Source organism: Camelus bactrianus, chromosome 15 (assembly GCF_048773025.1).
Source record: "Camelus bactrianus isolate YW-2024 breed Bactrian camel chromosome 15, ASM4877302v1, whole genome shotgun sequence".
NCBI classification, from domain to species: Eukaryota; Metazoa; Chordata; class Mammalia; order Artiodactyla; family Camelidae; genus Camelus; species Camelus bactrianus.
In genome coordinates this window covers 45507965-45534975 of record NC_133553.1, presented here as the reverse complement: position 1 = coordinate 45534975, position 27011 = coordinate 45507965, and the positions used below count along the sequence as shown (strand labels likewise).

Sequence of the window (27011 nt, the reverse complement as noted above, 5' to 3'; positions counted from 1 at the left end):
AGTGTGGAGTGAGCGCTACCTTTCACTGACAGATTTTCTGCGTGCTCTCCCATACTTGACCTCTTCTAACCCTCTAAGAGCGGTGAGGCCAGCAGCCTGGGTCTTGGTGTCACTTCCCTTGACAGATGAGGCACGGAGAAGTGGGGGCCCAGGTTACCAGGCTCACAGCCCAGTTTGCTTCCTGTCACTGCAGGAAGCAGTTTCTATAGGAAAAAATGTTGGGACATGGGATAGACGTTTGGTCACAAGTGTCTTGCCTGCAAACTGGGACATACAGATCCATGAAAGCAGTTTCCCAAACAAGCAATTCCTCTCTGTCTGCTGTAGTCGCAGAAAGTGAGCTGGGAAAGTGATTTTATGAATACAGAAGAAAGCAGCGGGACAGGCTGGGGAGAGGCTGGGTCCGGGTCCAGGGGAATTTCCTGGTGCCCTGGGCACAAGGCCTCCTGCTTCACCGTCTGCCTGGCTCAGCCAGGCAAGAGGAGAGGCCTTTGAAGTCACAGACCACCAATAAAATTGCAGCTGGCACCAGAAGCTCACAGGGCTCCAGGCGTGAGATTTTACACCACTCAGGGGCTGAGCCGGCGCTGACAGGGCTGGAATGTGCCCTGGACTACCCTTTCCTCGGCAAGAGCCACCAGGGTGCCTCAGCACCCGGCCACCCCATCACCCAATCAATCAAGGCTGCAGCGAGGGCCCATTCGCCCCCACAGGGAAGCAAGACTAGGAGCAGCTCACAGTGGAGGTGTGGGCTCGGGACTGACGCAGGCGGCAGCCTCAGCGCCAGCGGGCCGTGAGTCCAGGCTGGTTGTGCGGGCACAGCTACTGGCTGCTAAGTGATGGTGGCCAATGATGGCGAGGCCAGGGGAGGGGGAGGGCAGTGAGGGCTGGGGTGGTGGTGGGACAACCTTCTCTGTTTCAGCGTGAACGAAGGCATGGAGGCTAGGATAAAGGGGCATGCTTCTTCTCCCTGCCTCCTCTGTCTTCCCTTTTCTCTGGCCCTTTTCTTCGGTCGCATTTAAACTGCTATTTTCGGGGGGAGAGTATAGCTCAGTGGAAGAGTGCATGCTTAGCATGCAAGCACAATGTCCTGAATTCAATCCCCAGTACCTCCATTAAAAAAAAAAAGAAAACAATAAATAAATAAGGAAACCTAATTAGCTCCCCCCCCCAAAAAAAAACCAAACAAACAAAAATCTGTAACTTTAGTATAAGCTATAAAAAAATAAAAAATAAATAAAATGCTATTTTTGTCTGGTCCTGTGCTGGGAGTAGCCCCATCTTTCCTCTTAAAAAGCTCATAATCTGAGACAGGCAGTGTCCTTGAGAGTGGACTTCGGATCAGGACTTGGAGGAGGAAGGTAAAGGACGGGGAACCTGGCCGAGCATCATAGCAGCCCCCATAGCTGTGCATGCAGTAGGGGCAGAGCTAACCTTAGCATCATCCTCACCCCTGCCTGGGATTTTCCAGTGCCTCGCCCCCTTCCCCGCAGGAAACCGGTGTGGATTCAGTCCTCCTGAGGTGTCTGGTGAAGAGCGGGTTAACTCCCCCAGCGACGGTGAATAGAAAGGAGCCCAGGGGTTCGGCTAAGTAGGGAGAGCCATTGTCTGGGAGTTGCAGCCAGGACAAGGAGCTGAAATACAGGCCAGAGGGTATATGGGGAATGGGCAAAGGACAGAGGAAGGAAAGAGGCCAGAAAAGCAATGCGGAAGTACGTGGTCTTCACCGCAGCATAGCCCCAGACCCGAGCCAGTGTTTGGCTCGGGCATTGGTACTTAAAGGAGGCAACTGATTAATCCAAAGAAACAGAAAGCTTACTGGGAGAGGATAGAGTCTGCAGGAGTGAGGGAGAGGTGAAAAGCAGAGAGCATTTGGTGTCCCTGCACTCAGATCACATCTTCATGCAGGCAGCTTGCTCATCTGCCCCGGCTTCCCACTCACTCACCCACCTTGGTCTTTTAGGAAGGACATGTCTCGACCAGGGAGATGACAACTTGAAGGGAGCTAGGGAATAGGGGTTGGGTCCTCCACCCTTGCAAAGCTGTTGTCACCACTGTTATCACTTGTCTTGGAGAAGCAGACTCTTCCCTGCAGGTGTGTGATGTGAGGGACAGCCAGCACGAATAAGGGGAGGGTGGAGTGTAGGAAGGCTGGTGGACCTGGATCAGACACACGGACAGAGCTGGTGCCTCACCCGCGGGGGGCCATCGCCCGACTCTCCACGTCCTGCCTGGGGCCGTGGGGAAAACACCATCATTTTGGTCAGACACTAGGGAAATGAGGAGTTGGGGCACATTTTCCTATTTTGTCCTGAGCGTTGAGCTTCGGTACCAACCATCCAACCAACCACAGACATTTCACTGGAATCTAAGGAGGAATTGATGGACCTGCCTGCTGTGCACAGACACCTCAATACATGGTATGATTAACCCAGCTAAGCCCATGTCTACGTTTAGCTAAGTGCTGAGAAAGGCATTTAAGTGTGGAGAAGCTCTCCCTCCAGGGACGCTAAGCAGGGAATTATTGATAATAATACAATAATGAGACTGGAATTTTAAATACTCAGTTTACAGACTTCGGATCAGGACTTGGAGGAGGAAGGTAAAGGACGGGGAACCTGGCCGAGCATCATAGCAGCCAGCTGAAGTTTGTCCCCTTCCAAGCAGCCACCTAGCAAGGCCAGCATTCACTGGGTCATGCTTATTTTGCTTCTTGGACCCTGCCTGGTTCCAAGAAGAGGGTGAGGTGCCAGTCAGTGAGGACTCAGATGTTGCTGGGGGACACTTGTCTATGGCTAAACATTTGCCCACACCGTGTCTGATTTTAGAAGAAAAAGTGTGCTCTGTCTGAGGTCGTAATAGTAGGAGAGATGGTGAGAAAAGTTCAGAATGTTGGTGGTGTCAGGTTGTGTCTTGTTGCTTTTACTGAGTGGTAAGAGTGAGGTGATGTCAGGCTGGCCTCGCTGGTTGGTCTGCAAGAACAGACGGAAGGGCATGTGGCTTTGCTAAGGTGCTATTCTCCTGCCTGCAGCCTGAAATCAAAACTGACTAAGAATGCAGTAATTTGGAGGCTTGCCAGGTTGAAAAAGTGTGATATTGTGATTTATAAGAAGAACTTCATATTTGGTATTCAACCTTGTTCCTGGCACAGAAAGTTCATAAAACCCTTGGAATTTACCAACTGCTGAGAGCAATAAAGGTGTCTTTTGTTATGTTAATAAGGTGACTTTTCGAAAGTCACTAGGTCACCTAAGGATGTGGCTGGTTGCCAAGGGAACCAACCATATGATTGGAGGATTGGAGATGGCAAAGGCCAGTGATTTAATCAATCGTGCCTCTGTAATGAAGCCCCCATAAAAGCCACAAAGGAAGGAGTTTGGAGAGCCTCTGGGCTGATGAAGATGTGGAGACTTGAGGAGAATGGAGCCCTTGGGTTGAGCATGGATGCTCTGAGCTCTTTCCCCATGCCTTGCCCTGGGCATCTCTTCATCTGACTGTTGATACGTATCCATTAATACTCTTTGTAATAAACCTGTAATCTAGTGAGTAAACTGGGTTCCTGAGTTCTGTGAGCAGCTCTAATAAATTAGTAGAACCCAAAGAGGGGGATCGTGGGAACTTCCGATTTTACAGCCAATTAGAAAGACAGGTGACAACCTGGACTTGTGATTGGGGTAGGGGTCAGTCTTGTGGAACTGAGCCCTTAACCTGTGGGATCTGATGCCATCTCCAGGTAAATAGTGTCAGAACTGAGTTGACTTCTAAGACACCCAGCTGGTGTGGGAGAATTCCTTGGGTGTGTGGAGAAGCCCTTGAAACACATTGGAATTGGTGATCAGAATCATTAAAAAGCCAATGGCTTCTGCCCCTCAAATTCAAGCAGAAGGTAAATGAGATTTGAGAAACTGTAAACTTGGCCAAAGATGAAACTAGTGTCCTGCCATATAGCGGAGGGGAGCCTGCTGGTCCAGGTGGGCTGAGGGTGTTGCCTTCCCACCCAAGCCTGCTGTTTCTGATGGCTTCGAGCCAGGACCCAGCAACCTGTCAGTGAAAGAACAACGTGTGGATTTAAAAACTATGAATAGGCAAGCTGTGGGGATAGTTTCTTGCATATGGGATGACCAGAAGCAAAAGTATTTCGAAGGTCTTGAAGAAATTTTACCAAAGGAACCATAATCCTGGCCTTGAAAAGCCAGTTGAATCCTTAAGCCCTCTTTGGGTACCAAGTCCTGCATCAGCAGGAGGGAGCCTCTGCAAAACGTCTGTGCAGTCTCTGAAAGTCCATTCTCCAGTGACCGCAGATGTGTCTGGGAGAGGCAATAGATAAGAGGTCCCTTCCAGGGAACAGAACAGGGGTTCCAACAGCAGAATCAAGTTGGGGATGACAATTTGGGGAGCAAAAGCCCTATGTTAAGAGTACTTCACTGCTTAATCCAGAAAACCTGAAAACACAAGATAAAAATCTCCCCACACCAATCTCCCCCCAACCCTGCAAGTTACCTGTTATTCTATCACATTTTAAGATCTTGGTGTAAGTCAGGCTTTTTCCTAGGAGCATCTATTTATATATTTACTTGATTATATATATGTATATATATTTTATTGAAGTATAATTGGTTTACAATGTGTTAATTTCTGGTATACAGCATAGTGATTCAGTCATACATATATAAATATATTCTTTTTCATATTCTTTTTCATTATAGGCTATTACAAGATATTGAATATAGTTCCCTGTGCTTGCAGTAGGACCTGCTGTTTATTTTATATATAGTAGTTAGTATCTGCAAATCCCAAACTCCCACTTTATCCCTCCATCCCTCTACCCCCCTGGTAACGATAAGTTACGTATTTCTTTGCTATGGAGTGAGATCACACTGTTTGTTAGCTTTGCTGTTCCATATTCTACTTTCTAACTTAGCACTGTGTTATGAATATCATCTCTTTTCTTAAATATTCTTCTCAAACGTGATTTTTAATGGCTGCATAGGATTCCACTGTGCAGCTCTCACAAAGTTGGATGTTTAGATGGCTGTTTTTCCTTCCAGGCCACAGGATACAGGCATTTTTATAAGTTGATGCAGATGGCCTGCCACCGTCCAGCATGGCTTCTGTCGGGTTACACTTCCTCAGCAGCCTTCTGGTGCACCTGCTTTCCCTGTCCCTCTACCGCACTGGCTGACACTCATGCTCATCCTGAGGATGATGCTGTCTCAGACCAGCGCAGCTTCTCTTCATTGGAGCTATGCCTGGAGTTGCTTGTTTGTTTGTTTTTCCTTGGCTCTGGCCACCCTGGAAGATGGTGCACTTTTCCATAGTCACATGCAAGAACTTCTGATCATCTCCTTGCTGCGCTGAGCAGAAGTCTATGGATAATCAGCAACATGACATCTCTAACCTTGGACCTCATCATCCAGGATGACGCACTGGTCTTCCTTCTGCAGAAATCCGATCTGCTCCCTCGGGGCAAATACCCCCAAAAGAAGGGTCACTCAAAGGTTTGAGCTCACATGGAAGAAGGAATCACCCAGCCACAAACCTTCAAGTGCTCACAGAGAGAAGATGTGGCATCTTTCCTCACAAACAGTGATTCCCCAAGACTGCCAGATCACTGGCGTCCTGTCTGGTGACCTGCTATTATCACCAAGAGAGCTTTCTGATTACAAAAGTAGTCCTAATCCTTCATGGGCATTAAAAAAAAAAAAAAAAGAGAGTGTAACGAAGAAAATTAAACTCATACATCACCTCCAAGAAAAGAAAAAAAACCACTGTTGACATTTTGGTGTATTTATTTCCATAATTTTCTCTTCTACATATGTTTTTCTCAGAATTGATTATATAAATCTGTAACTTGCTTAAAAAATTGTATTATAAAGAATTTCAAAGTTACTAATGTTTGCCATAAATATTTATAATGCCTGCATAATATTCAAACATGGGTGTACTAGAATCTCTGCACATTCTCCTATTGTTGCACATTTAGGTGTTTCTAATTTTTAAAATAACAAAATCTGTAATGCTTCACAAGCACCTTTGTGCATAAAGCTTATCTTCATTTGGAGTATCTCCCCATAATCAGTTCTCCTATGTGGAACTGTATGAGTTTCAAAAGAAGAGAGGTATGGCTGTCGGTGATGTGGTGTATTACTTGGGGAAGGGCACCTGGCTTCTGGCCAGATCCCACCAGAGTGGGAGGATCAGTCAGATGCGCAAATGCGGGGGGCACTGGGAAGGCTGAGCAGTGCCCCCTAAAGAGGTCTACAATGTATTCCGCTGAATCTGTGAACATGTTGCCTTACATAGTAAAGGGGATTTTTTCAATGTGATTTGGTTAAGATTTTTTTTTCATCTTTCAGTTTTATTAGGTAGAATTATTACAATTTGACTGCACATATACACTATATTATATGTAAATACATATGCAAAATATACTGCACATATTTAAAAAAATTCATGCATATGCACTGTTCATTGTTTCTAAGAACGTTTAGAGCTTCAGCTTTTTAATCTTCCATAGTTATCAAAAGAATAGAGCTAACCACAAAATAAGAATTAATTCAAAAAGATACATACACCCCGCTATTAACAGCAACATTACTTATAATTGCCAAGATAAGGAAGCATCCCAAGTGCACATCAAGAGATGGGATTGCTGTTTTCTTATTTCTAGTATCTGCCCCTGGCGGATGAGGCTGGACTAGAGGCTTTTGCAGGTTTCCTGGCAGGAGGAGCCAGTGCCTGACCACTGCTGGGTGAAGCTTGGTCTTGGACCTCTGGTGGGTAGGGCCATTGTGATTTGGTAAAGAATTTTATTGTGGGAGATTATCCTGGATTATCTTGCTGGGTCCAGTGTAATCACAAAGGCCCTTATAAGGGGGAGGCAGGAGGGTCAGAGTAATAGAAGGAGATGTGACTACAGAAGCAGAGGTCAGAGAGAGAGAGAGAGGTTTGAAGATGCTACACTGTTGGCTTTGAGGATGGAGGAAGGGGCCATGAGCCAAAGAATGCAGGTGGCTTCAAGAAGATTGGGAAAGTAAGGACAGGATTCTCCCCTAAAGCCTCTGAAAGGAATCAGCCCTGCCAGCACCTCAATTTTAGCCAGTAAGACTGATCTGGGGCTTCTGACCTCCTGAACTGTAAGATAATAAATTAGTACTGTTTTAAGTGACCAAGTGTGTGGCAATTTGTTACAATAGCAATAGGAAATTAATGTAGTCACCAATCTATTATAGGAGCGAAAATGTCACTGAAATAAATAAAAAATGGGGTGTGGGTCACATTTCCACATATCATCTTCAAATATCAGTATTTTAACACACAATTTACTTCTCACTCACACCTGTCCTAGTAACTCTGCAAAGCCAATGTCCTCCATATGACTACTCAGAGGCTCATGAGGGCCACGTGTCTGAAACAGGGTCTCCTTAATCAATAAGGCAAAGGAGAGAGAGGAAAAACCCTGCATGGGCTTTTCCCTGCCTCAGGCTGGGAGTCCCGTTCTCTTGCAGTCCTGCTCTAAGGGGCTGGGAGAGTGCAGCCTTCCTGCTGCCAGAAAGGGGATGAGAACGGGTGGTTAGCAGACACTAGTAAGGTCTACCACGTTGTGCATGCCAGAGGCAAGAAGAAACAGTCTGTGCTGCTCTGACTCCGTATGTATCAAGTGCTTTGTGACTCACATTTGCAATGGTGTGGCATGAATTCCGGGCCTCCTGGCCAGTCCAGGGACAAGCAGCAGACAGTTAACACAAGTCAAGTAGGCACAGTCAGCTGAAATTCTCACACTGAATCCTGCATGGAGTAGTGCTATTCTCAGGAGATGAGTGACTTATTTTACTATCTAAAATTGAAACATTTTAATATACCTCCCAAGAAGTTACCTGGCTCAGAAAAATTGCAGAGGGACCACAGGGCTGTGCAGAAGGCCGGCTCCCTCTCCAGGAGGCCACCTGCAGGGAACCAACCTTCCACCACCAGATTCCAAAGGAATTACAGAAAAAATGGAAAGCCAGGGGAGAAAGGCATTTAAGTCATATTTTGAACACAAGTTTATAATTCTTTCTGTGAGGCTGCTTCAGATTTCACTGAGTGAGAGGAGCTAATATGGTCTATTTGCAAGTGATGAGAATACAGAAATGAGAGGCTAATCCAAAAATTGAATGGTACATTCAATGTCTGGAATAATTTTATATTGATTTTTTAAAAATTTCAAAACTTTAAGTTTTTTCTTCCAGTTTTATTGAGATATAATCAGCATACAGCCCCGTGTAACTTTAAGGTACAGCATAATGATTTGACTTCTAGACATTGTGAAATGATCACAAGTTTTGTGAACATCCATCATCTCATATAGATAGAACATTAAAGAAATAGAAATATATATTTTTTCCTTATGACAAGAACTTTTAGGATTTACTCTCTTAACAACTCTCATATATAACACAAGGCAGTGTTAATTATATTTGCAATGTTGTACATTACATCCCTAGTCTATCTTATAACTGGAAGTTTTCAACCTTTTAACTACCTTCATCCAATTTCCTTCCCACCTTACCCACTGCCTCTGGTAACCACAAATCTGACCTCTTTTTATATGAGCTTGTTTGTTTGGTTGGTGTTTGAAGTATAATTAACTTACAACACTAGGTTAGTTCCTGGTACACAACATAGTGATTCAGTATTTCCATACATTTCAAAACATTCACTGTAAGTCTAACTACAATCTGTCACTATACAAAGATATAATAGTTACTGATTATATTCCCCACATGGGACATTTCGTGCTCGTGACTCTTTTTTTTTTTTTAAACATTTTCTATTGATTTATAATCATTTTACAATGTTGTGTCAAGTTCAGCACAATTTTTCAGTTATACATGAACATACATATATTCATTGTCACACTTTTTTCTCTGTGAGCTACCATAAGACCTTGTGTATATTTCCCTGTGCTGTACAGTATAATCTTGTTTATCTGTTCTACAATTCTGAAATCCCATCTGTCCCTTCCCACCCTCCGCCCCCTTGGCAACCACAAGCGTGTATTCTCTGTCTATTTTTGCTACTGGAAGTTTGTACCTCTTACTCTCCCGCACCTGTTTCTTTCCTGCTCCCCTCTCTACCCACAACTCCCTGTTTGCTCTCTGTATCTATGACTCTGCTTCTGTTTTGTTTGCTCATTTGTTTTGTTTTTTAGATTCCACATATAAATTGTGAACGAAAAATACTGCAAGCCGTATCAGTAAACAAAGAATGCTGAAGACATCAAGTCATCAGCAGCTGCTACCACCCCCTATTGCAGACAAGCTTGTAGCCCAGCCTCTGCAGCTACTCACAGTGGTGCACCCTGAGGGAACTCAGAAAAAAAAAGGACAGGATACTGGCCCTAGATAGCTAGGTGCTTGCCAAAGGAATGAATTCAAAGAGCCCAAATGTTTTTTTCCTCCCATACATAGAACAGTGCTAAATTCTTTAACTTGAGATGACTGTTTTTCTTTAGTTAACAAGTAATCTTTCTATTTATTTATTTATTTTAAAACTTTTTTTAATTGAGTTATAGTCAGTTTATAATGTGTCAATTTCCAGTGTAGAGCACAATTTTTCAGTTATACATGAACATACTTATATTCATTGCCGCATTCTTTTTCGCTGTGAGCTACCACAAGATCTTGTATGTATTTCCCTGTGCCTATACAGTATAATCTTGTTTATCTATTCTACATATGCCTGTCAGTATCTATAAATTTCAAACTCCCAGTCTGTCCCTTCCCACCCCACCTCTGGTTAACAAGTAGTCTTTTATTGTTCCAACTACCTGGTCTTTGTTGTAAAGCTCCTATATATCCTAGCTCCTCCCCTACCTCTTCGGAGCAGTCCCTCAGAGCGATCTGAGAGGCTGTCATCCCAGGCCGAGTCCTCAGATTTGTCCACTGGATAAAACATAACTCTCAACTTTAGGTTGTGCATTTATTTCAATTGACAGAGTGAAATTATATGGTATTTTTTTTTTCTCTGTCTGACTCATTTCACTTAGCATAATACCCTCTAGGTCCATCCATGTTGTCACAAGTGGCAAGATTACATTCTCTTTTGTAGCCAAGTAATACTTCATTGTATGCATCTATGCCGCATCATCTTTATTCACTCTATCAAGGGGCACTTAGGTTGCTTCCATATCTTGGCTATTGTAAATAATGCTGCAATGAGCATAGGGGTGCATGTGTCTTTTCAAATTAGTGTTTTCATTTTCTTTGGACAAATACTCAGAAGCGGAATTGCTGGATTGATGGTAGATCTATTTTAAATTGGGGGGGGTAGATATTCATAGTGGTTGCACCAATTTGCAGTCCCACCAATGGGGTACAAAGTTCCCTCTTCTCCATATCCTCTCCAATACTTGTTATTTGTTGTCTTTTTGATAATAGCCCTTCTGACAGGTGTGAGGTTTAAACTGCCCAGGTCTTCCAGCTCACATGTTCTTTCCTTGTTGACAAGTTACAGGGGAGGCCAGGCTGAAATGAGAAAGTTGTTTGTAAAATTTGAGACCGCTTAAGACACTGAGCAATATATTTCAAACTTGGTTACACGTTGGAATCATTTAGAGAACTTAAAATAATCTCAGTATCCAGGCCATACCCCAGGCCAATTAAATCTGAGTCTCTGGGGATAGAATTGTTATTGACTCTTTTGAGTCGGTCCCAAATAATGTCCTCCTGCCCAGTGTGGTTGGAATCAATAGAAGGAAACCAAATTTGGTTCAGAAGCAAAGGAAAGCTTTATTTTTTCATCAGAGAATGGACAAGTGTAAGCTCACACTTTAGAACTCACAATCTCCCAGACAGGCGATGGGCAGGGCTGCTTTACAGGAATTTCGGCAGGCGGGGCAGCGGAGGTTGAGGGGAGAGGCTGGCAGGGGTTGGGTGGGGTGGGGGGAGTTCTCGCGAGAGCTCCAGATCTCAGAGCCCAGCTCAGAGTCTCTGCACACAGTTCCCGGCCATCGCTGCCGCAGCCGCCGCTGTCGCCAGTACAGCCACCACCGTGCCACCACCACTGCCGTTAGAAATCAGAGTCATGTGCACCACGTCTGCCTACTGTCCTCGAACGCAGGTGACAGTGCAACCCTTTCGCACCAGGAACTCTGGGCTGAGCGCCAGGTGTGAGGCCTCTACACACGGCAACCTATGAGCAAATGAAACTAAATTAACCACAAAGGCAAGGATAAAAAGGTTAGACTTTATTTTATTATGCAGATTCTATTTCTAGTTCCCGGGAATTGTTAATGGGCTTTGTGGGTGACAGACCCAGGTATCAGTAATACTGATGGATTGAGTACTTAGGCCTGAGAACCCGTGTGATGCCAGGGATAGGTCTTCCAAAGAAATGGACATGCTCCTGCCTCTGCATCTGGACACGGTGCCTGGGTGGGTAAGGCCAGTGGTACCTCGGGTCTCCCTTTCCAGTGCGCCTAGGGATGACTCAGCCCCTTTCCCTGAACCCACTGTATCTTTTTCAAGGACCCTCAGGCTGCTTCTTTATGGGTTTGTTTTAACACTCGGAATAATTTTAGGTTTCTAATCACCAGGGAGAGAGACAGAGAGACCAGACGCAGTTTCCCCATCTTTACTTCTGACATATAAAGATGTATTTAGTACCAGTAATAAAAATACAAATCATCATACCTCACATGTCTAGAGTGACTTGTACGTCCCAAAGTGCCTTCTGTCCCACCATGTTTGATTTTTCCAGTAGCCCTATGGCCAGGCTGGGAAGGTGTTAATCCACATTCCAGTTTTAAGCCCTGCATTTCTTGCTGCCTGCAGTGTTTTCACCTGGCAGCTTCATCAGTGACTCCCAGTGAACATTTCTAAAACATGCTGCTAACTCCCACCCACCTCTCTTACTCCTGTATCCTCTGTTGTTGTTCATTACAGCATCATGTTCCTGATGGTCCAGGCTTGAGACCTTGACATCCTTGTGGGGCTTCACTCTCTCCCTTGACTGCATATCTAGTCAGCTCCTAAATCTTGCTGTTTCTATCTTTGGTATCTTTGGTCTCTGATCTGAGCTGCCTTTCTCACTGCCATCTGCCTCCTCCCTTCTCTCCTGAATAATTGCAGCTGCCTCCCAAGTGATTGTCCCAGCCCAATCCTTGCAGCTGGATGAACCACCCTAAGTGTCGCTCTCCCTGGTCAGTCCCCTGCTCATAGCCCTCCAGCACTCCCTATTGCCTTATGAAATTATTCTAAACTCCTGAGTGGCTGCATGTGACTCCAATCTTCCTCTCCGTTTCATCTCCTCCTCGGTGTCTGACATGGCAGCTGAGCTGGATCCTATACATTCCTCCAGCATGTCCCAGTCTTCTCCATCTCTGGGCCTTTAATGTCGCTGAATTGATGCGAAGACGCCGTCTCGTTTCCTCCACCTTTTGGCCTGTTGAAGTCCTACTTGTTCTTAGGTTTGCCCAAATGTCCTTTCCTCCAAAAGGCCTTCTCAGTCGGTCGCTTAGAAGTGGGTTCTTGGAGGGGGAGGTGGTATAGCTCAGTGGTAGAGTACATACTTGGCATGAATGAGGTTATGGATTCAATCTCCAGTAACTCCATTAAAAAAAAAAAAGTGGGTTTGTCTATGCTTTCCCTAGTCCTTTCAAATTATCTTGAAGCTTTATTAAATTTGCCTTTTACTGTGGTTACTCATGTAGAAATCTAACCTTGTACACTAAACTACAAGCTCTTGGAGGGCAAGGAAGACAAGCCCCTTGTGGTTTTCATCTCTGCAGGCACCAAAAGAGCCTGGCAGGGTCCTTAAACGTTGTGCCAGTCCCAAAAACATTTGCTAAACTGAGCTGGTTCCCCATCCAGCGTGCAGGCAGGCTGAAAGTCAGACAAATTAGACAGCTTACACCAGGTCAGAAACTACACTCAGCGCCCCCAACTCACAATGCAATCTTTCTTTCCATGACCCCAAGATTGGCTGATGGACCAGAAATCCCATCGGTCATTCGACAAACATTCATTAGGTGTTGACCTTGTGTCTGGCATTGGGTGCTGGGGATACACTGGTGAAAAGACAGCGGGAGACCCTGCACTCAGGGGAGGCCTAGTCCAGCAGGGGAAGCAAACCTAAATACGTGGTAATTATGTACTAGAGGCAAGAAGCAGAGTATTAGGGTAACACAGAGAAGTGGGTCTGCCTAGACTTGAGGAGCTACGGGTACTTGGGAAGGCTTTGAGGCACAACTGTTTAAAACAGTTATCTAGTTGAAGAGGACCTAGAAAAGAATGGTTTTCATCAGAGAAGGAAGTATTTAAAGGCACTGGGGCAGGAAGTAGCAAGGATGAAAAGAAGGCCAGGGTGGCTGAAGCAGAGAGAACCAGGGAGACACTGGCAAGAAAAAAGGCTGGTCAGGGAAGGGTGTCTGATGGGCCATTCAAAGGCCACTTCCATCGGGCTGTAGGGGGAGGTGGGGATGAAGAAATGGGCAGACACTGGAGATGTCAGACAAGAGAGAATGGAGGTCTCGGGTGGAAAGCTCACAGTGGGACAGACAACCACCACCAACAGCCCTCTCCCTGACTATGTGCTGTGAGCCCACGCTTGGAAGAGAGCAGGAGTATTTAAAGCCTTTTCCAGCTACTGGTTTGGGCAGACTGGGCGGAGAAGACAAGTAGACAGAGCCCCCGGGGGCACCTGGAGGTCTGTGTTAACCCCCAGGCCCTCCACACACTTCTTGCGGCCTGGGCAGGATCTGGAGCCTCTCTGGTTTTTATTTTCTGAACCATATAGTGAAATTGGTAAAGTCTCCCAGCTGATTCCACTAAAACCTTTTAGATTCTCTAACAGACTAGGATTCCGACATCCTCCAAAGAATGACTATCACTTACTCTCCTAGTTACTAGTTTCCCTTGATAAAGGGGTCCATGTATGAAAGAAAAAGCTAAGAACAAAACCCCACAAAGCCCCCTCAAACAGAAAAAACAACCACAATGCAATCTGCAGCTCCAGGAACTTATTACAGACTGGCCCTTGCAAGGTGGACAAACCCTTGCTGTTTAGAAAAAAAAAAATGTAGCCGGCACTCATTGGATTAAGAGTGCAGAAAAGCAAACGTGTTCAAATCTTAAACACATCATAATTTTAAGCATCCACAAGTGTTTAAAAAGTGTTAGCTGCTATGAGCACATACATCCATTCACTAGTTAAACATCATAACCTGTTTCTTTTCTAAACACGTGGGCAGGAGAACAGAGGACGGTTAACATGTTAAACACACTGACATGTTTACAATGTGTTGCAAGAAGGTGTTTAACTTTTTGTGCTCCAAAGCTAAACACTTTGGAATTAGAGGGTTGGCTAATTCTGTCTCCAGTTAGTATGACTATCACCTAGTGGTCCCTTTGGCACCTTTGGAATCACAGACAACCCAGTGATAACCTGGATTTCATCAAGAGTAGGACTGGGCTCCTTACTACAGGATCTTGGGTGCAGATGAAATGTTTGTTTCTGAAGGCAAGTCACAGAGGGACTTAGCCCTGAATCCATGAATTGCTGGACCCAGCCCCCGCTCCGGGTTAGCATGACCAGACTCCTCTCCCAGGTGTTCGTTCTATCTTGCTGGTAGGAGCTTTCCAGGAGGCCCCAGATGTAGATCAGCTCTGGCCTTGGTCTCTGTGCCACACTGGCTCAGACTCTCATAGAGAATAAATGCAGCCCTGGAAGCTAGATTGGAAAGAGAGAGGGAAAAAGAGAAGAAGGAAGGTGAATATTTGGTTCTAATGGCTGCTTAATAAATTACCACACACTTTGTGCTTAAAGCAGCATAACTGTATTGTCTTGCAGTTCTGGAGGGCAGACATCCTGGGTCTGTTTGGACTGAAATGAAATGTCGGTAGGGCTGCGCTCCTTTTGGAGGCTCCAGGGGAAAATCCATTTCCTTGCCTATTCCAGCTTCTAGAGGCCACCCACATTCCATGGCTTGCGGCCCCAACTTCATCTTCAAAGTCAGCAGTGAGCCGTTTCCTCAGTTTCCTTGGCTGTAACTCGATGAACTTTCCATGCACCTCTAGAGGCAGCCTTTCCACCCAGGCACCAGATCCCAGCCCTTCTCACCTACTCAAAGATATTGCTCCGGCCGTTACCCACTTCTCTCCTCCATCTTCAGTTGTTATGTTCTCCTGAATCAATCCCATCAGCATGCAGGCATGTGATTATTTTTTTCCCAGTTTATAAAAACCTTCCTTTGAGTCCACTTCTTCTGCAACTTTTTCTTTGCTCCTCATTCACATCAAAACTTCTCCAGAAAATTGTACTCATTATCCCCAATTTTTTCCCCATTCTCTTCCTCTTGAAAACAACTTTTTTAAGATATCATGAACATATATAAATTGTATGTAATTAAGACATACACTTGATGTTTTGGTATACATATGTACCAAATATATATATATACACATACATATATATATATACACACACATACGCTGTGAAAAGATCACCACAATCAAGCTCAATAATTTGTCCATCATCTCTGTAGAGATCCATTGTGTGTGTGTTGAGAAGATTTAACTAGAGATCTACCCTCTCAGCAGATTTCAAGTATACATACAGTACTGTGAACTATCATCACCATGCTGTGCACAGCTCATTCATGTTGCATAACTTTTATTGTACCCTTTGACCAACATCTCATTTCTGCCTCTAATCCCCCTTGCTCCTGGCAACACCATTCTACTTACTGCATACATGAGATTGACTATTTTAGATTCTACATATAAATGAGATGATGCAGTGTTTGCCTTTCTGTGTCTGGCTTATTTCACTTAGCACAATGTCCTCCATGTTGTCACAAATGGGAGAATTTCCTTCTTCTCGTAAAGCTGAATTATATTCCATTATGATCTATCTACCTATCTGTATCATATTTTCTTTATTCATTCGTCCTTCAGTGGACATTTAGGTTGCCTCCATATCTTGACTATTGTGAATAATGTTATAATAAATATGTGAGTGCAGATATCTCTTTGAGATACTGATTTCATTTCCTTTGGTTATATACCCAGAAGTGGGGCTGCTGGATCATATGATAGTTCTATTTTTAATTTTTTGAAGAACTTTAATACTGTTTTCCATAGTGGCTGTAATACCAATTTACATTCCCACTAAAAGCGCACAAGTTTTCCCTTTTTTCCACATCATCACCGACACTTGTTATACTTTGTCTTTTTGGTAATAGCTGTTCTAACAGGTGTGAGGTGGTATCTCGTTGTGGTTTAGTATCTTTCCATGTACCTGTTGGTCATTTGTAGATCTTCCTTTGAAAAATGTCTATTTAGGGCCTTTGCCTATTTTTAAGTAATTAAAAAAAATTGAGTTGTAGGAGTTCCTTATGTATTTTAGATGTTAACCCCTTATCAGATATTTTGCAGATACTTTCTCCCATTCCATAGGTTTCCTTTTCATTCTGTTGATTGCTTACTTTTCTGTACAGAAGCTTTTTAGTTTGATGTAGTCCCACTTGTCTATTTTTGCCTTTGTTGCCTGTGGTTTTGGTGTCCTAACCAAAAAATTATTGCCAAGATCAATGTCAAGAAGCTTTCCCTCTATGTTTTCTTCTAGTAGTTTTACAGTTTCAGGTCTTACATTTAAGTCTTTAATACATTTTGAGTTAATTTTTGTATAAGACATGAAATAAGGATCCAATTTCATCCTTCTGCACGTGGATATCCAGTTATTGAAGAGACTGTTCTTTCCCCACTGTGTGTTCTTGGCACACTTGTCGAAGGTCAGTTAACCATAAATGTGTGGATTCCTCCCAGTCTCTCTTAAACACACTCCAATCAGCCTTTGCCCCGAAGTACTCAACAGATTACCCTTGTCAACCTTCGTATTGCTGAGTTGCAGTCAGATCTGTCTTGACCACTTCGTTGATCAGCTGCATTTGACATAAGTTGATCACTTTTCCTCCTTGTTATGTATTCTTCACATGACTTCCAGAACTGCACACTCCCTTTGTTTTCCTCATATCTCACGAGTTGCTCCTTCTTGGTCTCCTTTGCTGCTTCCTCCTCATCTCCTTGATCTTTTAGGGTTGGTATACCCCAGGGCTCAGTCCTTGGTTCTGTTCTCTTCTTTACCTACATTGATTCTTTTGGTGATCTTATGCTTCGCACATCAGATATCGCTGCTGATGTCCAAACTTAAATTTTTGCTTCCAGCCTTCAGATATCTATTTGGATGTCTACTTGGATGATATCTCAAGTTCAACATGCTCTCCTGATCTGCCCTGTGCCCACCCCTCCCTCGTAAACCTGCTCTACCCACAGCCATCTCCGTCTCACTTGATGCCAGCTCCATCTTTCCATATGCTTAGGCTTGTCACCTCCATGGCTACCATCCTGGTTAGAGCTGCTATCGTTTCTCACCTGGATTACAGTACTAGCCTCCTAATTGCTTCCACCTTTGTCTTTCTGCAATCTGTTACCAAAACAGCAACTAGAGGGAGTCTTCCAAAATTTAAATCAGATCGTGTAATTTGTCTTCTCAGAGCCTTTCAGTGGCTCCCCATTTCTCTAAGGCCCTACACAATCTGCCAGCCCATCTCACCTCTGCCTCGTGGAACGCACCCCTTCTACTCTTCTTTTTCACTCCACTCCAGCCTCCTGACCTCATGGCAGTTCCTCAGACATGCCAGGGATGCTGCATTTTACAAACTGTACTCTCCACTTTCCTGGAAGGCTCCTCCTTCCCCAAATAGCCACATGACTCCCTCCCTCACCTCCCTCAAGTCTTTGCTCAGATGTCACCACCTCAGTGAGAGCTACTCTGACTCCTGTATACACTACAGCCTGCCTCTACTCAAATCCCAACCCTCCTTGTCCTCTTCTACTTATCTTGTTTCCATGCTAGTTAATACTTTCTGACATACTACAAAATTTCTTGGGTTTTTTTTTTAATATTTATTGTTTATAGGTCTCCTTCTGATAGACTATAAGTTCCAGGAAGGCAGACAGTTTTTTGCATTTTTGTTCACTGATGAATCTCAATGGCCTAACACAATGGCTGGCATGTAGTTAGTGCACAATAAATATTTGTTGGATAAATGCACAGAAAAACTGTTCGTGTCATGGGAAGGTTTCCATGAAGGATGTCTACCATCCATCCGTCTGTCCACTTCAGTCATTCAACAAGTATGTTTTGGGTGCCTGGTCATTTTTTACCCTATGCGGTGTCTTCTAGAAAGCGGTTTCTACCCTAAAAGAACATGTAATCAGCTTAGGGGAAAAGCGTAGACACGGGAATCATTAAATTGAACTTAGCTGTTGTTATCTAAGCCAGAATGGAAAGCTCAGGCATTGCCACGCTAGAGGGCTGGTGATGGGGGCGGGAGTGCAATATTTATAGTCTGACACTCTGATGGATTTGAGGGTCTAAAAATCAAAGAGTCTTTGAAGACCCCACAACTGCATGTCCTGGGGATGCTGAGAATCTGCTGGGAGAGGGAAGGGGAAACAGCCTTTGATGGGCCTGCGAGGGGGGCCCCGAGGCTGAGAGAGGAGCTGTTGCCCTGCCTGTTTCCTCTGTGTTTACCTGGGGCTTTCTTTCCAGGAGCTAGTGGGGAGTTTTAGCCCCTGGGACAGGGATGACAACCAGCTGCCTTGTCCAAGGAGCTGCCCCTCCCTGAAAGGCAGCATTCTCACACTTGCTGGGGGAGCTGGAATCCCAGCAGCACTGAGAAGCCAGAGCTGAGGGGCTGGGCCCTGGGTGTCCTCAGCCTGGGAGCCTTCTTCTCACCCCTGACTGCACCAAACTCAGAAAGGAAAACAGTCCTAATCCCATAGTGCTGAACAAATAGCTCACAGCAGGCCAGTCCCCTGGATCCGCAGAACTGGAATGAACGATACCCAGACCGTCTTGCTCCTCTTCTTTGTTCTGTTGCCCTGCAAAGTCTTGTGCTGAGGGGAGGCGATGAAACACATAAACACACCTGGAGGTGTTGCAGCAGCTCAGGGAAGGATGCACTGAACGGGGACTCAGGGAAGGAGGCAGCATGGAAAATTCACACACACACACACACACACACACACACACTGCTTGGCGTTAGCAGGCACAACTCAGGCCATACGCTTGGGAAAGCTGGTTCCTGGTGGGGCAGGGAGCACCTCTTGACTTCACCCAGAGCTCTGAGTGTGCCTCTTACACCATGTAGCTATTTACACGTGGACAAGAACTTAATCCTCAGGGCAGGCACTAGAGGTAAAATTTCTCAGACAATATTCACTTTGCTCACAAGGCCAGTTTCATTGCCCCTGCTTTTAGGTTTCTCCTATTTCAGAAACTTGTCATCCAGGCTTCTAAATAAGTCCTACCTAGCTTCCTTACCAAACTTTATAAATTTTGATACAAATGACTCATGTTGATTGGACGATGTACAGAGAAATTAATAAGAGAAAATTCCAGTCACCCATAATCTCCCCTCCCCTGGAGATACTACATTTGAGTACCCACACCCAGACTTGTCCTTACACACACAGTGTGGTTAAGCAATGTCCTGTGCTTTCAGTCAGTGTGGGTTCTCCCTGGCGCCTTCCCTCCCCTATTCTAAGCCCCTGCATTCCTAGCCTAGGGAGCTTCTGGTAGAGGAGGAAGCAGAAGTTGCCCCTCTTTCTGTCTCCCAGGAGAGCCCATGCTCCCTGAAGCCCCATATTAAGACAGATGTGCATGGGGTTTGGGAGAAGGGACAAGACAGTGTGTGGCCCTGGTCAGGGATGGAGACTGGTGGGCCCCACGTTGCAGGGGACCCAACCTGTCCTAGTGCACCTGAGGAGGAGGCAGCATGCTTGAGGGAAATGACTGCCCCTGGAGGACAGGTTAAAGGCACCTGAGCTCCCAGCCTTGCTGAAGAGCACCCCTCCACATGCCTCTACCTCATGGACAGAAACAGCCCTGCAGGGGGCCTGTAGGCTTGACCATGAGGTTGTCAGTGCAGCCAAGGGACAGGAGGCTAGAGGCCGGCCTCTGTTTTCTGGGCACCATGTCAGCATGCTGGATTCTCATGTGATGCCAGGTAGGGGAAGAAACCCCATTGATGTCCGAGAGTGCACTTCCTGCCAGCCCAGCAGGGTAAAACTTGAAGTCAGATTTGAGTTGATTTAAATAGAGACACGCGATACTTCCTGCATATCTGAACTTGTGGAGTAAGATTCATCCATGCTGCACATGTGTACTTTTAACAGAAACGGGGCCACCCTGTCCTGTTACCTGTTTTCTTCACTCAGCGCTGTGTCACACAGCTCCTCCGCGGCTGCTCCTATGCGCTCACCATCATCAGTAATGGGCACATCACACTCCATCGTGTGAACATGTCACAACTTACCCAACCAGTCTATCTGAATACTTCCCATCCCAGTTTCTCTCCAAGACCCAGCTCTCCAAAGGGCTGGAAGACGGGGGAGGCTTTGTCTTGCTGCGGCCATCGGGAGCACTGCAGTGGCTCCCCAGACCTTGGCTTTTCAGGGCTTGGTGCCTAAGAATGGCTGGCAGCCGTCGTGAGAACATCACACCCAGTAATAACAGTAATTAAGATTTACACAGCACCCTGGGCCCGGCCCCATTCTAAGCACTTTATGGATATCATCTCGCTTAATCTTCATAACAACCCTATGGGGAAATTGAGGCTCAAAGAGAGAAACTCATGCAAGGTCACACAGTCAGCGGCTGAGCTGGGATGTGAAGCCGGCAGTCTGGCACCAGCATCGTGCTTTTAACCACCAGAGGAGTTGGCTTGCTTGGAGTTTTGGCTGGTTATTGGGAACAAGCAGCAGGGTTTTTTGACCTTTTCCCCTAAGTTTTGGCACATTGTATTTTGAGGTTTGCATTTTTTTTTTCAAATGCAAAAAATTCTTTTCTAGTTTCCCTCTAAAGAATTCAAGAGCTCATACCCTCTGGGCCAGTCATTCCTGGGCAGGACCCTGCTGACTGATTGATAGGCCACAGGTCAGAGTTTGAAGCTGTTTCTGAGTGGTGTGTGTGGCTGACACTCTTGCATCCAGCCTCTCCAGGACCGGCACAGCAAGGGCTTCCCACTGCTAGCAAACAGTCAGCCTGCCAGCCTTCTTCATCCTGTACCAAGATGTTTCTGTGTGGAAGCTGGATGCCTTGCTAGGTCAAATCCAGTCGTTAGAACTAGAGGGCCCACGGGGCTGTCATCACTGCTCAGCTGCGTATGGCGACCCTGGGTGCACACCAGAGACACCGAGCTGCCTTTGTGAAGTGCAGATGCCTTGGGCCAGGCCTATCTGGGGGCGGGGCCTGGGCTTGCGCCTTTTGGGAACGACCCCCGGTGACCCTGATGCCCAGCCTTGGCCAGGGGCTCCCGGGTTCTGACCCATTTCAGTCCTTCAGTCTCTCCCTGTAACACTGGCTTCTAGGGAGGGTCTCCCACCCAACTTGCAGATGTTTGATGTGAAGTTTGAGGTTGTGCAGGTGGCAGCTCCCTGGAGCACGTTGTCTGTAACCTGGAGTGATTTCCAGTTGAGGTCCTTCCTTTTTGGGACCCAGAGCCTGGAGGTGATTAGTGTCAAGGGTCTTGCAATTGTGAGCAATCTCAGAAATGCCATTATTTGTTGCTGGTACCATAAGTAGATGCAGAGAAGCTGCCTCTTATCTGCTGCTCAGGGAGATCACCCAAATGGGAGCAGTCGTAAACTTGCCATTGAACTATCAACAGCTCTGAAAGGAGGGTCTGAAAAACAAAACAAAACAAAACAAAACAAAACAACCCAGCAAAGCAGAACAGCAACAACAACAAACAAAAATACATCTTCCTGATTGAAAAGAGAGTTGAGCTGCTCTGTTTAGAGTCCAGCATGGACTGCCAAGTCTTACCTGTGTAACAGGTGCCTACGGCCCTGCGGGAGTGTCCAGCAGCTCTGAGTTTCAGCCTCTCCTTTCCAGTAGCTAATCTCATTCCCCACTACTATTATCTGAACCCACAAGAGTAGACTGGTGAGCACCTTTCACTCAAACCCCCTGTGGCAGGAATCCCTACAGGTAAGGGGGGGGGCAGGGCACAAAGAAAAAAACAATCCTTGGGGAACTTCGACGCAAACTGAAAAAGACACATCTGCGGTTCTCATTAACCATAGGAACGCAGTGCGGCCCACAAAGCCCCACATCCTTTAACTTAGGGTAAAAAGAGAATCAGAGAAATGCCCAGGTTATTGGACCATATGCGCTATTTTAAGAAAAGAGCAAAACCCCATTAGAACTCGCATGATCTCGTGTACTGTCCTTCAGAGCAGATCCTTGGATGGCCCTATGCCCAGGGTGCCACCATTGACTGCTCTGAGAGGGTGCTTGCCCTGTGGGTTCTAGGAGCCCAGCCTTGGAGTCAAAGGAAGACGGACTCGTCTGCTCCAGAACACCCCCAGCCCCCATGGGCTCACAGCACAGTGCAGCCCTGTTCTCTCAGTTAACCTGGTGGGGGATTAGGGGACAGGCTGTGCCGCTCAACCTTCTGACCTTCAGCAGGAGCTGCTTCTCCACCACCTGCCCAGGCCTAGGGACGGGGAGTACATGAGCACACAGGGTACATGGTCCTAACCAGGCAGCTGGCAGGCAGCCCTGTGTTTTTAGATACCCCTACACCCCTGCCACCTGCCTACCCCCCCATGCCCACAGGAAAGCCAGCCCATGGCTGGGATGGTGGCCTAGGTTCAACCTGGTGAAAGGCTCAGAGACGGAGATGGCAGAGCGATTCTGCTGCGCTGCAGGGGGCTGGTCTCTTTACAACACCTACTGCAGAATTGTTCTCATGCTTCCTGTCTCCAGACTTGACCTCCAAGGCTGGTCCTCTCGTCTGGGACCTTGGGGATGAGATTTGAAGAAGCGGCCTAGTGCCCCTGGAGTGGCTGAGGCAATGTCTCTTCTCGGTCCATGTCTATCAGATTCTAGGCCACTCTGCATGGTGAACACTGGGAAGCTAGCAGGTGGGAGCCTAGGGTCCTCCCCGCCCACCCCCTTGTCAGGCAGGTGAGGACACTGAGGTGCAGAGTGGGCACTGAAGCACCTAAGGCCCCTTAGCTGGAGAGGGCCAGGGCCAGGGCCAGGATGAGGACACACGTCTTCAGGGCCTCCAGTCCTTGTTTTGTCGGACAGAACAGTGCTGTGTGTGAGCCTAGGAATGTGGGTCTGGCTGGAACACCCTTCCACCCCACCTGGGGGCCAGCATCTCCCAGGCAGTCACAGTCTCTTGTCATTCTGCATCACAGATATAGCTGCTTATGTGATTTCCGAGTTTCTATAGACGACAGATAATGGGATTTTCTTGCCTGGTAGCGCTTTCACAGCGTCACCCATCCCAGAAGGCGGTATGCTAGAGACGCCTTAAGATCAGAAAGGCTGTGCTTCCTGAGGCATGATTCCTTGATGGTGGCTTTTCAGCACCCAAGGTACAAATTTGTTGAATTACTAAAAACATTTATTTGCTAGATTGGATCCTAGAACAAGAAAATGACATTAGCATGAAATCCAAATAAAATATAAATTTTAATTAATAGTAATGTACCATTAATTTTTTAGTTTTGACAAATGTGCCCTTGGTTATGTAAGGTGTTACCATCAGAGAAACTGAGTGAAGGGTATGTAGGAACTGTCTACTGTCTTTGCAACTTCTAGAAATCTAAATTTTTTTTTTTAATAAAAAGCTTAATTATAAAATTATTTGGCGGAACTTCCTCGGATCTGGCTGCCTTCATCCATCTGGCCCTCCTTTTCTTAATCTGACCCTCCTTTTCCTCACTTTGTTTCCCAATTAAAGAATAGGTTTTGACATTAAAAAAAAAAGACTAGGTGTCGTATTCTACTCTGCTGCACTGGCATTTTCTCCTGAGGACTTACTCCTACAAGGACAGTGATGTAATATCCCCCTGGAGACAGAGCAAGGGTCTCTCCTGATGACAAAAAGGAGATGAATCCCTGGCGGGTGGTGGGCGGAGGCCCGTGGGCGCCTAGTGTTCGGGGTGCAGGGCTGGAGGGAAGGCCAACTTCATGGAATTTGCTTTCAGGTTGGGTACTGAACCTGCAGCCCTCCTCCCTTGCTCCTCACCCCTTCCCCACGCCTCCCAGAGTTCTCCAGTTGTGTCAGACCCCAGAGAGGGAGAGCCCTCGGCGAGGGTGGGCCGAGAGGAGCAGAGGGAGAGAAGGACAAGGGGCTGAGCGCTCAGCCTGAGTTAAGCTCTGCGGACCTCAGGGCTTCCCTGGGGCTGACTGTTCTCTGAGGGTCTCCGTAGGGGTCATAGAGTGGGGTGTGTCCATAAGATGAACTTGCCTGCCCGTGTTAGAATAGCATACTTTTGAAGGGAAAGGAGGAAGCGTTTAAAAGTAAAGAACAGTAGAGGCAGCGGTCCCCCCTTGCTCACTGAGGGATCACCTGGGCGTAGCTAATAAGAGCCCAATGAAATATCTTCCTATGTGAGCAGCGAAGCCAGGAAATGCCCTGCCATGCAAGCACCCTGGGATGGCACAGAGACATGGTGTGGAGGGGTTGAGGCTTATTCCCTCCTAGGAGGTAGAGGGCCTGGCCGAGCCTGTGAGACTCGGAGGCTGGCAGAGATTCCCAAGGATGAATGCCCTGGAGGGCATAGTTTCCAGGCAGGGGCAGCAGCCAGGAAAATGTGTGCAGGTAAGAACAGAGGGACGCTGGGAATGAGTGAGCCACCCCAAGGCTCCCCAGCCCCCTGAGCCCCCGGCCGAGGGCGCCTGCTCATGTTCCGGGTCTGCGGAGAACCCCCTTGGGGCATTAACTGCACCGGGAAACACCTGCCCTGGCCCGCACCCAGGATTTTATGTCGTCTTCGTTGCTTCGTGCTTATCTCATTTGTGATTATAGAAAAGATTCTTGGCAGCTGTTGTCAAATCCTAACAGGGCCTTTAATGTCCCTCGTATATTCTGAACATGTCAGTAATTCCATCCTGCACATGTATGCATTACTTTCACCTGCAATAAAGGTTGAGGAAAATGTAACTTAAATAGAAATGCCCGTGAGGACAATAAAGTACATAAACGCTGGCTCTTCTAAGGCCTGGGGCAGGTGTGTGCACATGTACAGGAGCACACGCACTAAAGAGCATGGGCTGACGTGGTCAGGTCTTAGAAGAAATCCGGGGCCTGAGGAAGACATCAGGCTGTGGGCGTGGTGGAAAGTCAGGCAACACGTGTGACCGCTGGCGCAGCCTGGGCTTTCTCAGGGCTGTCCTCCAGGGCACGGCATAAGTGGCATGTTTACTTTCTTGCCTCTCTTGGGTGCAAATCACCAGGCTTGGTACCTGGGCTTGGGACATGCTTGGCCATCTCCTCCCTTTCCTCCCCTTGCTCCTGCGGACGGGGCTCAGGCTGAAGTAAAGACCACTGGCTCCCTTGTCTCCTGAGTGCAGGGCCCCCTCTCACACACCAGGGCTTTATGAGACCCCAGTAATAGTGAAGGAGGATGGCCCCCGGGAAGGCCAAGGGCCACCCTGGAGGATCCCACACATCACAGTGGCTTTAGGGGTTGGTCTTCCTGGGGGACCTGAAGACCGACCCCCTCATAGCACAGAGGGGAGTGGAGTGAGGGTGGTGACCGAGCTGGCACGCGTGCCTCAGTTGGGGTAACTGGCAGCCGCACTGTTTTCTGGGACAGCCAGAGCGACCTCCCCAAATGCCAGCAAAGTCTGGAGCTGGCTGTGGCCTTCAAGTTCCCTAATGGGTAGTGCCCACACTGGGAAGTCTTCTAAGGGCCTGGGTAACATTAAAAGTGAGCCAGGGATGAGCCCTCAAAACCATGTCAGAGGCTCCAGCCTTGAGTGTAGAGACCTCTTAGCAAAAGACAGCTGCTGAAACTCGTCCCCGGGGATGGTTGGTGAACCTGGTGATTTAAGTTCAGGCTAGAAGACATCACTGGGGACAGGAGAGGGGGATCCTGGAGACAAGGGGTGTGCAGCTCAGAGTGACACTGTGCTCAGTGAAACCAGCCTTAGCCCCCAAATCAGTGACACTGTTCCTTGGGGTCTAGGTCCTGTAGGATCTGAGATGCTGTGCTAGGGACCTAATGGTCCTTGAGGAAGGTCATAGAATCCTAGGCCTGATTTCGAGGCTATGGCTGGTTTCACTGAGCAGCTCCCAGCAGTGTTCTTCTGGAGCCTTAGGGAGCCTCTGTGGGCGGAAGCCTAGTCTCACTCCTATTCCAAACATGTTCTTTGGTTGATGCCCTGGGGCGTCCGTCTGTGGGCATGGCATTCACAGCCCCATGGAAATTCAAGAGAGTCAGGATAACGGGAGTGAGCTTGTGGTAAAGGAGGTCAAGAAGCCAGCTGCAACTGCAAAAGGAAAGCCCCCTCCCCTCCAACCAGCCCCCACCCAGGGCCTCGCTGTTAAACGCCACTAAGGCCTGCAACTGTAACAGGCACCTTGGGAAGCCAGAGGAAGGACCCAGGGACAGCGTCCAGGCCACAGGGGATGGGGTCCTCTGAGGTTATGCCCTGGCCTGCTGGCTTGGTGGACATGAGGGACCAAATCTTTGGCTCGTATGGGCTCTTTCTAGCAGAGCCCTGTGTGGGTAGACAGGGCGATGTTGTGTTCGTTCTGAGGTCTCCTGTCCTCCCTGTTGAGAACTCACCACTCCACAGAGGCCTGCCTGCCTCCCCTGCCCTTCCTGGGATCACTCACAGTCAGACTCATCAGTGCAAGAGCTGGTGTAGACTAGGGAGTTCTTTTTTCTTTTCTTTCTTTTTTTAAAATTGAGGTACAGGCAGTTTACAATGTGTCCTTAATCAAGTGCCTGCTTTTGCAGAAATTCCTGGCTGGAGGCTCCTTTCTGGAGCCCCAGGTTGAATGGCCTCACTGTGCTTGGTTTCCAAGCAGACCAATTGGTTCATTCTTGGAGAGAGCTCCTGGTAAGGGGAAACCCATTAACAGGAGTGCATGGAACCCTGGGGGTGTGTGTGTGGGCGTTATCACCCTTTGAAGTCATTTTTATTTGGCT

General features: G+C 46.9%; 1 long non-coding RNA gene across 8 annotated transcripts in view; it reads left to right on the top strand.

The window, feature by feature from the left end:
* Positions 1–10969: 10969 nt before the first annotated feature.
* Positions 10970–27011, top strand: part of LOC141579862 (uncharacterized) — a 225336-nt gene continuing 209294 nt past the window's right edge. For all 8 annotated transcript variants that reach the window (XR_012511941.1, XR_012511940.1, XR_012511935.1 and 5 more), the window contains exon 1: positions 10970–11222. This is a non-coding gene — a long non-coding RNA (uncharacterized LOC141579862). The remainder of the gene's footprint in view (positions 11223–27011) is intronic.